The sequence below is a fragment of the Copidosoma floridanum genome, unplaced genomic scaffold, assembly GCF_036245765.1.
Source record: "Copidosoma floridanum isolate Cflo_tuat_1 unplaced genomic scaffold, Cflo_Japanese_pri ptg000013l, whole genome shotgun sequence".
Classification (NCBI taxonomy): Eukaryota; Metazoa; Arthropoda; class Insecta; order Hymenoptera; family Encyrtidae; genus Copidosoma; species Copidosoma floridanum.
In genome coordinates, this window is record NW_028321890.1 from 38,378,281 (window position 1) to 38,394,490 (window position 16,210).

The following is a 16,210-nucleotide window of genomic DNA, read 5'->3' on the forward strand; positions in this document are numbered from 1 at the left end:
AAAAAAGTTGGAATCCCACGAGAGGTCTAACGAGGGGGCGCTTATGGGGAGACATCTCGGTCGTTTTTACCATCCCATACAGCCGTATCCAAGGTATATCTGCGCTCCGTCGAACCTGCCACGCTGTCAATAATGATGATAATGATAATAATAATAGCCACGACTCGCCTTGTGCATCTACAGCGGGGGGTAATACACTATGCCCATATGAACATACATGTATATATACTGTACGAGCATTGCCCATCAAACGGGAGGTAACGGTATATGTACCAATGGCGAGGCTACATGTCATGCACTTGATTTTTTTTTTTTTCTTTCTTCGAGCGAGCGTCTGTTCTCTGCCAGCTCTCTTCGTTCTCTTGGCAATGGTCAGCGCGTAATCATCATCTCGACCCCCTGTACATCATGTATTTCATAACACACGTCTTGCATGGATATTATATTACGAGTTAGTAGGTGGGACTCGAAATAAATCCATTATACAGTTCACAGAGAGAGAGAGTCCCCCGTTTTTCTCGCTACGTGCAATAGGGGCTTCGAGTGTTTTAGCGCACTTCCTCCTTGGCTTCGGCAAACTTATATACTTACACCCTTCTCCGATCCCGCCATTACAATTATTATTATTGTTATGTCATCTTACCGTGTCGCTTGCCAGGGATGAAAAATCATTATAGATCATTATTTTAATTTTTGGTAACTATTTTCAATTACATGTAGTTTGTAGGTGAATGGGGAATTCGGGTATCAAAGTGACAAAAATCGCACGAGTATATGAAAAGACGGAGCAAGCAAGATGAAAAAAATCAGGTGAAAGTCAAGCTTCCTTCAATTAGGGGTACATACTTATATATACGCGTGTATAATTGTAGATGGTGTGTCGTATATGTATATAAGGTAACGATGACTGATATACATCGTAATATATTACACGCAGACCTGACCATCTATGTAATACAGCGTGCGTTATAATGCACGTGGGGTGTACCCATAACTTATAAACTTTTCAAATGTTAACTGACACGGATGGCATGTTAATAGTTAACACGACATATGTACGTTGAATCTGCGCCACGTCAGATGGCTCCAGGCGGGATACATATTATACGTAAGTTAATAGTTAACATATTTATGAAGTTAATTACTAACAAATCCTTCTCTCAGTGTGGGCCCGACAATTAAATTCCACGATCTTCGTTAGCTATAGGTCTGTAGTATTATACATGTGATACGTCTGGCATCGCCCTCTTAGTCACGTAGCGCTCGCCTTTCGATACTCGTGTCTGCATAAGTCTCTCTCTATATATATATATACATGTACGTATAGAGGCACTCGTGCAGGCCGGCCGGCTGACTGGAGCAACGTCGGCACATTGGCAGGCCGACTGATGATCGCGCGCTCGAGAGAGAGAGAGAGAGAGAAAATTGACTCTGCAGGAGCAGCTTGCGGTACTCCCACTAGACGACTGGGACAGACTCACGATGACCCGTACCATCGCATACATATAGTTACATTCATACACACACACGCCTGTACAGAGGAGAGCGTCCTGCAGCGAAGAAGAAGAGTAGGTTAGATATGCCTATACATGTACACACATAAAAATAACATAAGAAGAGTCCGGTGAACTAGGGGTCATATTCTCATCGCGAATGGGAGGCGACAAGCGCGAGAGAGAAACAATTCCCATAGTCGTCGTCGTGCTTGCAGCCGCTGACGTCCGCTGTGTTGTGGAGGCTATCTGGTTTTTGGGCTCCGAAGGGGTTTGTGTATAAACGCATCGTCAAACTACTCGCAACTGGTGCATTCTCGCGGCACTCGGCTTGGACTCTGCAGTACTTACCTATTATACTTGGCCTTCGCCACTACCTATACCTTCCACCCACGCTTGAGTCGTGACTCATCGAGAACATTGTATGCATTACTCTGTATACAAATAACCTTGGCTGCCTCTATTGAATTAGACGCAAAGACATGTGTATATACCTAACACTTGCCTCGTCCTCGATTCCATTTATCAAATTAATTGTTTCGCATCGACCACCTCTCTATCCGCAGTATTATGTAATCATAAGAAATATATATATAGATGATGCTTTTCAGTCGCAGGAAAAAAATGTATACGCCTAGTCTACTTGCGCAGCCTTTTGGCAACTATTTGTCATATTGAATATGACCAATATAACGGGTTTTGGAAAGTATTGCAAAAAACTGGCTACCCACAATATTACCTATTAAAATACGCATATCTCGTACACAAGCATGGCTTTGTGAGCCATGCCTAACAAGAGCAACGGCAAAAATGTAAATAATATGATGAAAACGATGGTAATGTAGCGGTGAAAATAATAACTCGGATGATTTTAAAGATTGGAAGACCAGGTAAGTAGGTATTCCGAGGGAAAAGCGATAAACCGACAAAGAAAAGACAATACAAGAGATGTAAAAGTAAGTGGTGATATTTTTGAGTTGTGTGTGCTCAACAATGGCGAAATCAGGTACGAAATTGTCGTGGGCCGCGAGCGCTCGGTTAAACGGCATTAAATTGCAAAAGGGACAAAACAACAGGGGAGCGGAGAGTTTCTCGTGAAATGCATTTTTCAAGATTCACCATCATCATCATCATCATCGCCAGTTACGAGACCAAGTTCCCAGAAGCCAAGACCTCGATTCGGCCGACGACATATCAAAATTAATCGCACAGCGCGATATCGGCGATTACAGGCCGCGAAGACAACAACAACAACAGCCGTGTCATCGTGCCTGCTTGTGTAGTATATAGGTGTACGAGGTACCAGCTATCGGTTTCAGCGCGATAGATCACTACTCGGCAAAATCCCAAGGACTCCCCCGGGTCGCGGAAATCAGGTCGGAGCGAGCTCTCGTATCGGCTGCTCGGAATAATAGATTACGCTATAATTGTCGCGGTCGAGCATCAATTTCCATTGTGTGTGCCCCCCCCCCTACCTCCCCTAATCATAAGAGCTGTATGTCTGGCACGGAGGAACACCAAGACAAGACCGAAACGAGGCAAAAAGTGGAAAACGAGGACTGGTGGGGCGCGTGCGGTGAGCGTTTGTACCGTAAGAGGCTCGGCTATCCCGTGACCCGAGACATCGTGAAACTTAAATCCTTGCCCCTTCGAAAAATGGGTATAACAACACGATTGGCCCGAGTTTTTGCGCTTCCATCCCTGCTCCCACTGAAAGTTATTCTCCTCCCACTTATTTACGATTATTGCATCACCGGAGCTCGAATAGCCTGCAACACTTTATTGCCATTGCCTCTTCATTTATTTACCATCTAGGTATCCACTCATCGATTATGTCCCCTTAAATCATCACCGTCTTCTCATTTCAAGTAAATATGGTGGTGAATTTTTTTTTCCTGGAGGATTTCGTGCCCAACGCTGCATTTTCCCACGTTTTTCTATTCACCTCGTACACGCGTGTGTGTACATATACCTATAATACCTTGGGCTACCAATTATTGCGAAATTCATTAGAAAAGGAAAAAAAAATTAAATTAAATAAAAGCCAATAACAATAATTTCCACTAGTGATCAATGTTTTTTTCAACTATTTAAATTGATATATTATACACACATTATTATTGTGCTCTTTCACTTTGTTGGGGAGCTTTGTCGATACTATTCATATTTTGAGACTTTTGCATGTATATTTTAAGTTGATCGAAATGCAGACTTACCGATAATAATAATAATAATAATGTCGTAGCTGAAGCTGCCTGTGTTCCCGCTTCATTCACCAGCTCCTTCACCTGTAACCGACACAAATACATTATTAGTGTTGCAATGTCGTTTTTAATAATATTAGTAGAGTTATCATTCATCACGATAATAACAAATAATAATAATAATACTCTAATAACATAGTGAACGTATTTTTGAGAGACAATGGGGCAGAATCGCAAAAGTAGAAAATAACAAATTCATGATGTATACCAACGAGAGGTGGAAGAAGAAAAAAAAAATTAAATTATAAAAACCAATGTTAGGAGCAAGGGACACCTCACGTGAAGTACCAAATAAAATACAGGTACGCATTTCATCGAGCGTGCGGGAATAAACTGTACATATATGCATACATATGTACATTGACTAAGCGAGTAACATTGAGAGACACGTGAGTAGGTATAGAATGCGGGCATAATGCTCATTGTTTCATTCCTTTCTCCCGCCCACAACCCTGTACCTATGTCTTACTCCAGTGTTGATTTTTGTCCGCGTGCGCGCTCGGGTATACACGGGATACGTCATGTACATATTATTTTGTTTATGCGCGCACCCGCACGCAAACTGCGGACAAAATACCTAACGCGTATATTTCACGTGTTGGTAGGTATACGTACATAGAAGCAACAAATGCAACAATACCGGTCCACCCTGTATCAGTCTTGGACATGTATAACTATGTGCACACGCTCGTGTTGTTGACGCGGCCTACATGACAACATTTCAAATTGTACTATTAATTATTATATATATACATTATTACATTAAAAATACACATTGTCAAACGCCTTTAACACCTCGAAAATTACACACACTCGTGCGCGCACGAATTGTACACGATAGGTATAACCGATCTCAGCTTCGAAATAGCTGCGTGAGTAGGTATACATTATGTACATATATAGGTGTAAGTTACCTATATATACGTGGATACATTAAAGTTGGTCAACTGTGGACGTTCGAGGTATCGCACGAGCCCGTAAAATCCTTGGCGCGTTCACCTTTGTCTTTTTACTCGTAGATAATCATAATAATAATAATAATAATAATAATAATAATATGTGGTATACAATACTCGTGTGTGATTACATTATATCGACATATATATGTACTTATATGTGCGGTATCGTTGAAACAAAAAATTTGTTCGCGCCTACGCACAACCAGGAGCCATTGTCTGCCCGGCCAGTCCGGTTTATCGATGAATGCATGCATGCATGCTGATCCAGACACTTTGACCAAACACATATATGTGCATAACATGAAAGCTACGCATGTGACATATACATGTTTACGTGTGCAAGAATATTTAGATAAAAAAATAGAATAATACACTTGTGTTATTTTAATACACTTGGAGCGTGTAAACCGCCGTCTCGGGGTTTAAGGATGTATAAATTAATGCAGAGTTACGGGGTTGATATATTTATATATCCTGGAGCCCGGGGGGATGACCCGAGCAACAACTACGCGAGCTGTTGTCTTGCATCGGATAATCTTATATATTTTACATATGTGTACCTATGTATACTTGCCATATAGTATGTACAGCAGCGACAGCCAAGGCCGCCGTCGCGCAGGCTACGCGTTTACGTATACAAATGTACGCGAATGAGCTCTGATGCTATACCCTCAACTTATTATCTTTTCTCTCTTTGACTTTGCCACTGCTGTGCGGTTGACGCGCGGCTGCGGGTAGTTTCTCTGTCTCTCTATATGCGTGGCGGCGCGCGAGGAGGGGAAGGCTGCTGGCCGAAAAAGGAAACGAACGTTTTGCTAGCCGAGGAATCATTGCGCGCCGAGGGGAGTCTTGCATTACATATACAGATGGGAGAGGGCTGGACTGGGGAGTATCGCCGAGCGAGGTGGTTTTTGCCGCTGACCGATGCTGCCCGTATACCCATGCATACCTGCGCTGCAAGTCGACCGAGGGAAAGACGCGCACAAGTTTCACGGGTGTTATGTCCATTCGCTCGCTTTTATTCATTATATTTATCGAGCCCTGAAAACAAAACCCGTCTTTGCTCGCCGCTACGCCTACACCGATCCTCGTCTATACGTTGTACGTGTAGGTATTTTGGCCTTCTTCCGACAACGGAGCAGCTGCAGGACCTGTATACGGTACAGGTACGTCATACATTTTTTTTTTTTTTTTACGCTATTCTCACTCTCCGTGTGTTTAAAACCAGCTATTCAAGTTAATTTCACCTTGTTTCTTTTCAGTTGTGAATTTAAAAAGTATATTTTTTGTTCTTGCTGGTTAACGACAAAATAAGAAAAATCAATAAAAAAAAAAAAAAAAAAAAGCATCGAACCGTATACTCACACCTATATAAAACCTCAAGGCCAATTGTTGAGGTGTGGTCAGTTTCGACTCGAGAGTGAAATTACCAGCTGAAACTGCTACCACCTACGCTACTCCAATACACAGTATAATATTAACATATAGGTATATTATGTTTAGGCAAACGTTTACAATGAGACACGTGTGCCGCGTCGAATTTTTATTTCTCTCTCTCAAGCTAAATAAGTAGGTGTATTTTTCAGCAGCGCAGCACATTAGCATCAATTTAGTCTACGAGTTAGTAGAAACAGTCGAGTCTCGTTATACCAGTAGTCTGGCCGAGCTTGGATGTTTCTACTTGTTTCTTTCCCACCTAATACTACTACATACTATTGTATGTATACCAAGTGTAGTTGGAAAGGCATCATCACGCAATAGATGGCATATCGGAAACGAAAGGGATTTTCGAGTACTAGCTCCACAGCAACGGCCAAATATTATATATATATATATATATATAATGGGGTACAAGATGATCGGAGGCTGGCCGGTTAAAGTGATTGAGTGAAGCGAGAATCGAGCTGAAAAGAGAGAGAGAGGGAGGGAGGAAGCCTGCACGAGTGACCTCTGAGGATGGCCGTTGTCAGGGGCAGCGGGGAGGGGCTGGTATGCACGTGTCCAATGAACTCTGCGGCGACCTGCCACCATATTGCCGCGCCGAGCTCTCCTCGGTAATGAGCCACACACACACACACACACATTACAGAGGATACCCATACAGGCGATGCGTCTCGCAGTATAGATTATATCTTATACGTAATATGTACCTGTATTAGGTATATATTTAATATACGACGGCCAGCGCGGAGATGAGATGCGATTATGGGGCACTAACCAACCGGCCAAGCTGAGAGTTAGCTAACAAACGAAATGACTGGTATTTGCTACACCTGATGCATGTCCCCTTCCCGGACTCCTCTTTTTGTGATGGGTAGTCCCTCCCTCCAGTTCCTTCGTGGCATTACTGAGTACTGTAATGTGACATCGCTCCGATAGATTCTCGAGAATTCCTCGAGATCGACTGGATCTTTCTCTCTGTCCCTCCCTCCACTACCTCCTTTTTTTTTTTTTTTTTTTTTTTTTTTTTTTTTTTTTCGACAGGACATCCCTCGACGTGTGTTTGAGTATACCTATATGCTGGTTATTTTCCACCAACTATATTAAATACGTTCCTACATTGGATTGTTTGTGACCTTTGTTGTTTCATCCTTTTGGTTGATTGCATCATTTATGTGCCACTATAAATGCTCTTATCCATATGAATCGTATGAATTATACTTTTTTACCCGGTTAACGTGTGTCTGCACGCGCCAATCAAAAGTTATGTATTCCATTGTATACATATAGGGTATCAAAAATATAGTTACGTGCAGACCTACTGCGGTATATATAGCGCGCCAATTTATCCGTTGAGAATAAAAGTTGAAATTAAAATCGCGAAACTTATTGGCGCGAAGCCAATCGGCATTTCTACAGACTGATGGACACACGCTTCAATCAGTACGATGTTCCCATTCACATGCACAAATAAAAGAAATGAGTCACGTCACGTAATGGATGGGTATATATAGGTACCTATACGTATACTGGTCTCGGCATGGGCCCCAGCGTGTGTGCACGCCCTCCCTAATAACTTTGACCCACTAAATAAATCACCTCTCTCTCTCGCGAAACTAATTTACGCGATAAGCATCGTCGTCGGCGCCGCTGCATACAGCTGCACCACTTTCTCCTCCTTTAGCCGAGGTGGGTCGCTTCCTCGAAAGCGAACAAAGTATATATATATATACAATATACATCCACAAGTCGTGTATACCTATGCACGTAACAATATAATATACACAATCACGTGAGGGTGACGTGGGTCTGTACCTGTATTTTACGTTTATGTACGTATACATACATACATACAGGATATAATTTATTTATACCTATCGAGGATAGAATAATAATTATTATAATTATAATATATACAATGCAGTAAGGTATATTAAAAGAATCTGCGCCAACTGACTTCTCTTTTACCTATACTTATGTATATGTATGTATATGTACATGTACCCTTTGACTGAAGCTGCAGCTTTATTTTTTTTCTCCGTTTCTCCTCCTCCTCCGTGTAGAAGGTATACCTGCTTGCTCCGCTCGCGATGCTGCCGCACGGAGCCCCTGCACCTTCGACCGTCGCGCGCTCGTCCTGATGGCCTCGACAAGACGTCGTGCAACGACCGAGGAGGAGGAGAACAATGGCCGAAAAGTTCATATCGGCTGCGCGCTCAAGGCTGGCCTCTCCAACAAACTTCACAGCAAGTGTCCTCGACGAGATTAATTTAATTTCTTTTTTTTTTTTTTTTTTTCCTCTATCCTCGACGTTACACTTCACTGGCTGGACTGCAGATTCTGCCGAAATCAAAGTACATCGCTCAAAGCGTATGATCGTTCGTCCCGAATTGCACTCAATTGCATTGGTCGCGTGACTTTTCTTTGAGTTCCCGACACGATAAGTTGCCTCGCTCAGTAAAAATATAAGGTGTACAAAGTTTCTTCGTCGACCAAATATCAACGTTTTTCGAAGCCGATTAATAACAAAAACGCGCATTAAAATATGAGTCGCGGACCTTCCTTCTATCTTGGTCTACCCACTTATAAAAATTAGCCGTGTGTTCGGTGTGGGCCATGACCTTAATTTTCGACCCTAACCGCTCTGATTTTTCTCGGAAGCCGGGATATTTACATCCACGTAGATACGTGTATGTGTAAGCGTTGGGACATTTACTCCTCGTGTCTTAAATTACATTCAACGTATACCTCCTACGGATGCTGCTCCTTTATTGAAAGAAAGAAGGAAAAAAAAAAAGAAAAGATTTCTCTATTTCAAATTCCCAAATGGCTCACGGGGCTTTGGCTCCTCTCTATTTTCGTTAGGCATTGGACTCTGAAATTATATTATCTTTGTTCGCCGACTCGGCGAATGAATACGTATTTTTAGGTAGCGAGAGATTTTTCAAATTCATTCTTGGTAAGACGTGGTCGCATGTGATGAATAATATTAGAAGATATTCCCCCTCCCCCCCCCCAACCCCGATTAATAAAGTTACTTTATACACCTCAGCTCTTATACGGTTCGTCTGTGATATTTAATGTTTTCTGTAGGTATGAAAAAAAATGTAAAATACTTTTTTATCTGTTCCTCTTGGAGTGACGAAAAAAAACCTTGTATGAATAAAAAGTATCGATTTCATTGCGGGCGCCCGCGAACAACAGAACGAGAAAAATAGAAAAATTAATAGAGAGTAAGACCAAAGGTTACGCGTGCCGCTCGATTGTTATCGAAGTACATTGGAGAGGGGAAAAAAAAAAAAAAAAAAAAAAAGTATAACAAGACTGTATACCGATTCTTGCAACGAATTACGCGCGCCTTCATCAGGGGAAATGGGTATAGTACAAACAAACAGACTCTAATAGAATTAATGCGTGCAGTGGAAGAGCGCGAGCGCGCCTGCAGACGCGCATATAGGTGCGGCTACAAAATAATTCGAGGGCGCGCCTCTGGCCTCCGCTGACAAGGTAATGACGACGCCTCGGGGGGACAGGAAATTATTTTTCAAACAAGCCAACGAGGCTGGGGGGCATTTTGCTCCATCTCCGTAATGTACAGGTACATATACATGTGACGATGACCCGTCTCTTTCTGTGCCTCTACAACACATCGCAACTATATATAAAACCACCTATATGTACTTACCCTATATGTTGTATACACCTATCAACATCGATCGAAAGCTGGTGTTTGTCAAAATTCAACACAATACGCTTAAGTATATTTGTAACAGCGCAAAGTAGCGAAATCGATGGTTCAGTTGTAAAAGGGTAATAAAGTGGGTCAATCAAAACCATACGTGCTTTTGGATATGTGTTGAAGTTTTGCACGATTGAATTACTTAAGCTGTATTACCCAAAAAAATATAGAAAGGCGTGCGAATGAATGTGAGCTTCGATAATTATTACTTTGCGCCTATTTTCAAGCAAATTAATTCTTGCCGCGAAAGTCGAAAAGTCGAGTCGACATGATACAAATGTTTATTTCGAGAAATTGTGTAGTTAATGGATACAACAATGTGGGGATCGTCGAGAGAGGTAAGTATGGATTTTTCACGAGACGCGTGTACGTTAACTGGAAGAGTCGCGGGTAAACATTCACCTATATGATTGGAATATACTTTGACAGAATTAAAAACTTCAAGACACGATATTATATCAATGGGCAATAATAACCATAGTAGTACCTAGTAATAAAAATAATGGCCCTCTAATAGGGAGAAAAGGGAAAAAGAGGATACGGCTTGGGAGGAGGGGTCACCGAGTTGGATCGTTTGTGGCGAGAAACGAAATAATAAATCTGCGATTGTAAGGAAATCTTGGCCAGCAGATAAGGGGATCCCCGTACAATATATACCTATTACCGTGCACGCGCGTATACATGTATAATATATTGTGTACATGAAAGTATGCACGTACATACATAGGCGTCTTAAGGTATTATATGTAACTTGCACACATACCTTATAGGTCATACGTATGTATGTAAATACATTGTGGACCAGTTCCATATACAATGCATAGATATATTATATACCTACTCGTCCTGTGGGTTACAGTTATTCGTTTGCCTCTTTGGACAACTGGAGTAAAACTCTTGGTTTGTAGTGTATCTCCAAGTTGCCCTCTCGAAAATCTCGACAATTGGGTTTTACATTGCCGATATACTTTGCGCGGCTCCGAAGAGGAAGAAGGTCATCCTGCTGCTGCCAAAAAAAAACAAAAAAAACAAAAAACAAAAGGCACGAGGAGCAGTCTACGATGTGAGATATATAGGTATGGAAATATCACGCGTTATAAAAATATATTTATTTATAAAAAAAAAGTAGAGGAGGAGAACCGTGGGAGCGACAGTCCTGGGTAGGTATTATATGTATTGGGTGCAACGGCACCATCACCAGCGCATTACGACGGACACGGCATAATGAGACGCCTCCTCCTCTCTTTTGCATCTTGGCGCCCCTTCGCAACTCAATATACGTATATATATATATATATATATATACGTGTATGCCTATTACACGGACGGCACATTTTACTGTTGCGGTGCTCCTCGCTCGGAGGTCTAGCCGATTTGTTTTGTGCGCCCGGGTGATTATTACCGTTATTGCTTACTCTTCCGGGGCCCGGGTGAGTGCCATCATCAGCATCGTCACCGACTCTCTCAATTCGCGATCGGTCGGTCGACACGCCTAATTAAGGTCAGTCTCCTCTCGCTCCTCGCCGACCACTACGCCGCATCATCTGCCATCCTGTACTTGTAAAAAACACCTATACACCTATACCGGCTCACAGTTACACGCATGTATCTATGTGGTAGTGCCGATATAAATATAATATCTGCGTTATATTATATACACGTGGCACTGTCTATTTCGCTACTCTTATTAATTACTGCCACGAGTATATCATTGTACGTTTTGAGTAGTGTGTATGTTTGTACCTATCTAGCTTGAGATGGTCCAACATACCGGTACAGTTAAATCGGTATCCCACGCTTTCGTACCTGCGATTTACCGAGTGCATGGCTTATTTCTCTTTCAGCAAAACGCGCGCCAAAGTGTTAAACGCCGGTACGGCGTGCTGTTTCGCTCGAAGAACAATAAAATTGTTTGACGAGGGAGAGGTAAAACTGCCCAGTAAAAAAAAAAAAAAAAAAAAAAAAGTAACAGAAAAGCATCCACTTATTATTACAATGATGAGCCATACGTAATGTACCTAACGGTCCCCGCCACCCCTCAATTAAACGCGCGCTGGTAAATGTGTCGTGGTCGTAAAGCGCGAGTACCCATAGGTACCCACATGCACGAAATGGTGCATCAGCTAGCAAAAACTTTTCGTCCCTTTTTGCGCGTTACATACGTCTACTTCACATATATGTATACCTACTTGTGCTGGGAATTCACGGAGACCTGCATACATACACACACGCGCGTACTTGAAACGTAATATACGCATGCGGCAGAAAGTAATATATGTGAGAGCTACGGTACGACGTATACGATTATACGGCGTCATTAAGAAGACTCGTCGTCGTCATCCCTACCGATGTGTAGGTACAGTTAACTGTGACGGGAATGACCGGGGGGTCAGGGTAACGAAATTCCCATGACGTGATGATGCCACCGGAGACCCGACGAATTCTCGCCAACCGCGCCCACTAAGTACGCCCGTCCAACGGTATATTATAATCGCAAGCTTGCGGCGTTTGGCTCGTATCCCACTTTCGACATACCGAATCCTCTCGAGCTGTCCCAGCAGCTTCCCAGTGCCATCGGGGAAAAAAAACTTGGCTCCTAGCCCCCGACAGCTACAGATGCCTGCCGATGAAGAGCGAAAGCAATACTTATTACCCAACCATACCGCAAAAAAAAAAGAATGTGCTATCATCGCAGTCGGTGCTTCGGTGGTTGATTATTCAAGCGCCAACGAAGAAAATACTTGGGAAAATAAAGCTGGATGAAAATTGTTATCGTTATTATTAATATTACAATCCGCCGGTATAATTATAAGGTGTTTTCCACCCTGAACTGTACCTATAAATATTTCATTAATTGCATGCGGGTATGCATGATCCATTGCACTGAATAAAGTAAACCTCGGTTTACCCAATAGGTAATGTGGGGCGATGAGATTGCAAGATCGCATGAGCGTGAGAAGATGAGGAAAAAAAAAAAAAAAAGGAAAAGAAAATGCTCTCGCACGCAGATTGCACGCATCGGGTGCTCCGATCTGGAAAGATTCGCGCCTCGCGCGCGTACATTATGTTTATGCAAAAAACACCCAAGATAGGAGGCATCGGTGCTGCATCTGTAGCAGTTCCGGAGCCGCGTGCGTGCCAAATTTCACCGCGAAAATAGAACGACCAACTGGAGCGCACACTGGCTCCTCGTCATAATCAAGGGGAAAGAGCGACAAAGAGAAACCAATGTCTCGCAAATGGCACCGCGGCGCCCGCAATCTCTACTATTATATTCCAAAGCACTGTCACCGCGCGCCAACTTCGCTGTATTTGTACATTATATTATATGTAGTTATGCTTATATATTATTCGAAGCGGATAAGACTTACTCGAAAATGTAACAAGTACAATATTATACATATAATGGTATACTTGCTAAAGTTCACCTTTCAAATCAAAGGCTCTTGTGACGATTATATTTTGAGGCCTAGTTTGGATGAATTTTCATGGATAAACTAAACGAAATATTCGAGGAAAAACAAATATTATTTGGATATCCGAGTTAAAAGTGGGTAAATCTACAATGAGTAGGTGTACGTGCTTCTCGAAGGAACAAAAGCGACACGCTCTCGAAAGATAAACGCAGAGCGCGGGTATCGCGTGAAGAAATCTACCGTCTACGGATTCACGTGCGAGAGCTATTTTAAAAGACACGGCATGTACCTACAAACTTACTTGTGGTACCGCGAGAAAATGGAAAACGGAACCGCAACGGAAGTGAGCTTTCTCCTCTCCGAAGGTTGCCACTTGGCGTTCAAGGCCGTTACGCTCCTTTCTCGTGCACCGCTCCGGCTCTATACACCACCACCTATATATATTCCCGTACAGCGGTTAACACTATAGTTTTTGCTTTTTTTTTTTTTTTTATCGTTTCCCCGCAACAGCTACGCCACTAAAAAGTAAATTAATTAATTTCATGGTTTTGTCGTACATGATAGGCATAAGCCTTCGAAAAAGCAATAAGTAGCTACTGTAGATAAAAAAAAATTTTTGATACTTATCTACGAGCTTCAGTGCATGTGATTTCACACTAATGTTAAACACCAAGATTCGAGAGCTATTTAAATGGCTGCGCGTGCCCTTCCTTGCTCTGTGCAGGTAAATACGATATTCATACGCTCCAACGCAACTGCATAATATATGGTGTTTTAAAAAAGCACTTTTTTCTTCTGCCCGTTCACTCGTTTCAACGCCAAGATTAATCATAATTTGCAATCATCGATCGAATAATTTGGTGGCAAAAACCATTAGTGGATAAATTCGTTTCTCCGATCTCTCCCTAAACTGTCTTACGTGGTGCGCGGAGCATGGATTCTTATACGTGCACGTTTAATTTTGACTAAGCCGATCATCACGGGGATAGTTAGATGGTAGAAAAAAAGTTTTCAAGAAGCGGCTGCGAAACAGTAAAACGGCGGCGTAGTAGATAAACATGGTAGGTAAGTCTGCAAAGTACAAATATATATAGGTATGTATTGATGCTTGTCATTTTTTTCTCGATTTGGCAAAAGTTATTCGGATCGATCGATCGCAATCGAGCACTACACAGACAGATATTGTGCAAGACTTACAACAAAATTACACACCATTCGAGAGCGAGGGAGGGGGGGGAGGCTCCAAATTTTAATAGTCGAATTCGCGGTGAAAGCGCGAGCGTAATTTTCTAATACGAGGCCAAACGGCATAAACATAATAAGTATAGGTATAGTGGCAGCAAATAGAGAAAGGACATCACCGCTGTACTGTATACAACAATACCAGGACGTTTTAAAGGAGGCGCGCATTATTTGCGTTACGTAAGCGTCAAAATAACAAAAAATAATCGAGTAGAAAGCGAGAGGGATGGCTTTTTGTTTCTTGTAGGCTATAGGTGTAGGTAAAACGTTACGTGCAACTGCGATGATTAGTAGGGGGGGCCAATCGGGCGCCACAATCAAATTACAACTCGAGTAAAATACGTACACCCACATTGTCTGTACATCTGCATGCGTGCAATAAGGCGAAAGTATAGAGGAGTGTGTACATATATAGGTACAGGCGGAGGCGGAAGCGCCCGAGCTTCGGGAGAAAACGAAAATCGGCCGTTTGATCGCGATAACGAGATCGAATTCGCGGCTCTATAGCCTTATTCATCCCTCTCGGCTCATAATGTATCCCTCGTTCTCCTGCTCAGCACCGAGGGGCAGGGATGCTCGGGGACGCGCAATGGAAACTGAAAAGGCACGAACGAGCTACATACACATTTCTCGCGCAATAACAATCGAGGTACAATTAATTGATATTCACAGGGCTAGTTTTGGTACAACAACTCCCGGTAGTCTCATTTTTCCGCCCGCTCATCACTCCCGACACAGTGAGCCAATGACTACAGGCTACGAAGGAAGTACGCGTGACCGCGGTATACGTATGTTCAAGTCAAGCGAACTTGGTGATAATAAAAACGCAAAGATGGATACCAAGCATGACTGGAATGGGTTCGATCGAGCGCGCGTGCATATGTGCTGGTCTCGTGCGCGTGGACATATAATGTATATCGGCTGTATACTTGTGTCGGGTCGGAAAAGCAACTGCAATCTCAATCAAGTTGGGTACGCGGGCGCGTTGTTTTAAAGACGAGTCGGGCATGCGTCAATAATAACAAGACTAACATTGCAACGAGAACAAAAGCCAACTTTGACTTTTTTTTTTGTTGGAAAAAATACAAACATTTCGGGACGCTTGGAACGCGAGTTTATTTTCCGAGACAAGGAGACGATAGCTTTATTAATCGATCGGCCCGGGAGGTGATTAACGGCACTCCGGGATAACAACTTGATTTCCAAGACTTTTAACGGTACCGATCGCCACGTGCACGCATAGAGTTAAAACTGCGATGAAAATACTACAAGCAGATGATGTTTATTTTCAATCTCTTAGCGCCTCTTCCGCAATTTATTGTCGCACGTGGAAACTGTACTCTATACCTATATGCACGGCTAAATTATAAAAAAAAAAAAAAACATCGATGCAATTGTGAACGGTACAGGTATACATGGATTATTATCAGTGTAGCACAACACTATAGACTTTTGTTTTTCCTGTTAGCTGTACATTATACATAATATGCACACCAAATATCGGTGATATATTTTTTGGACCATACGTCGTAGACGAATTATGGTGGATATGGTATATTTATTGTCAGGGGAGGGGGAGGGGAAAGGGTGGCAGTATTTGTACAAGTATAGGTATAGGCTGGTACTTAGGTGACGTATTGCGGCTTTTGCGCGACAC

At 42.5% G+C, this 16,210-nt stretch overlaps 1 protein-coding gene across 1 annotated transcript in view; it reads right to left on the minus strand.

Annotated features, from left to right (window-relative positions):
- The window catches only part of sano (CABIT domain-containing protein serrano), a 149,118-nt gene that overhangs the window by 97,589 nt on the left and 35,319 nt on the right, over positions 1 to 16,210 (minus strand). Inside the window, exon 2 of the mRNA XM_089591166.1 lies at positions 3,710 to 3,781. The gene's annotated coding sequence lies outside the window, so the exon portion shown is untranslated. The remainder of the gene's footprint in view (positions 1 to 3,709; positions 3,782 to 16,210) is intronic.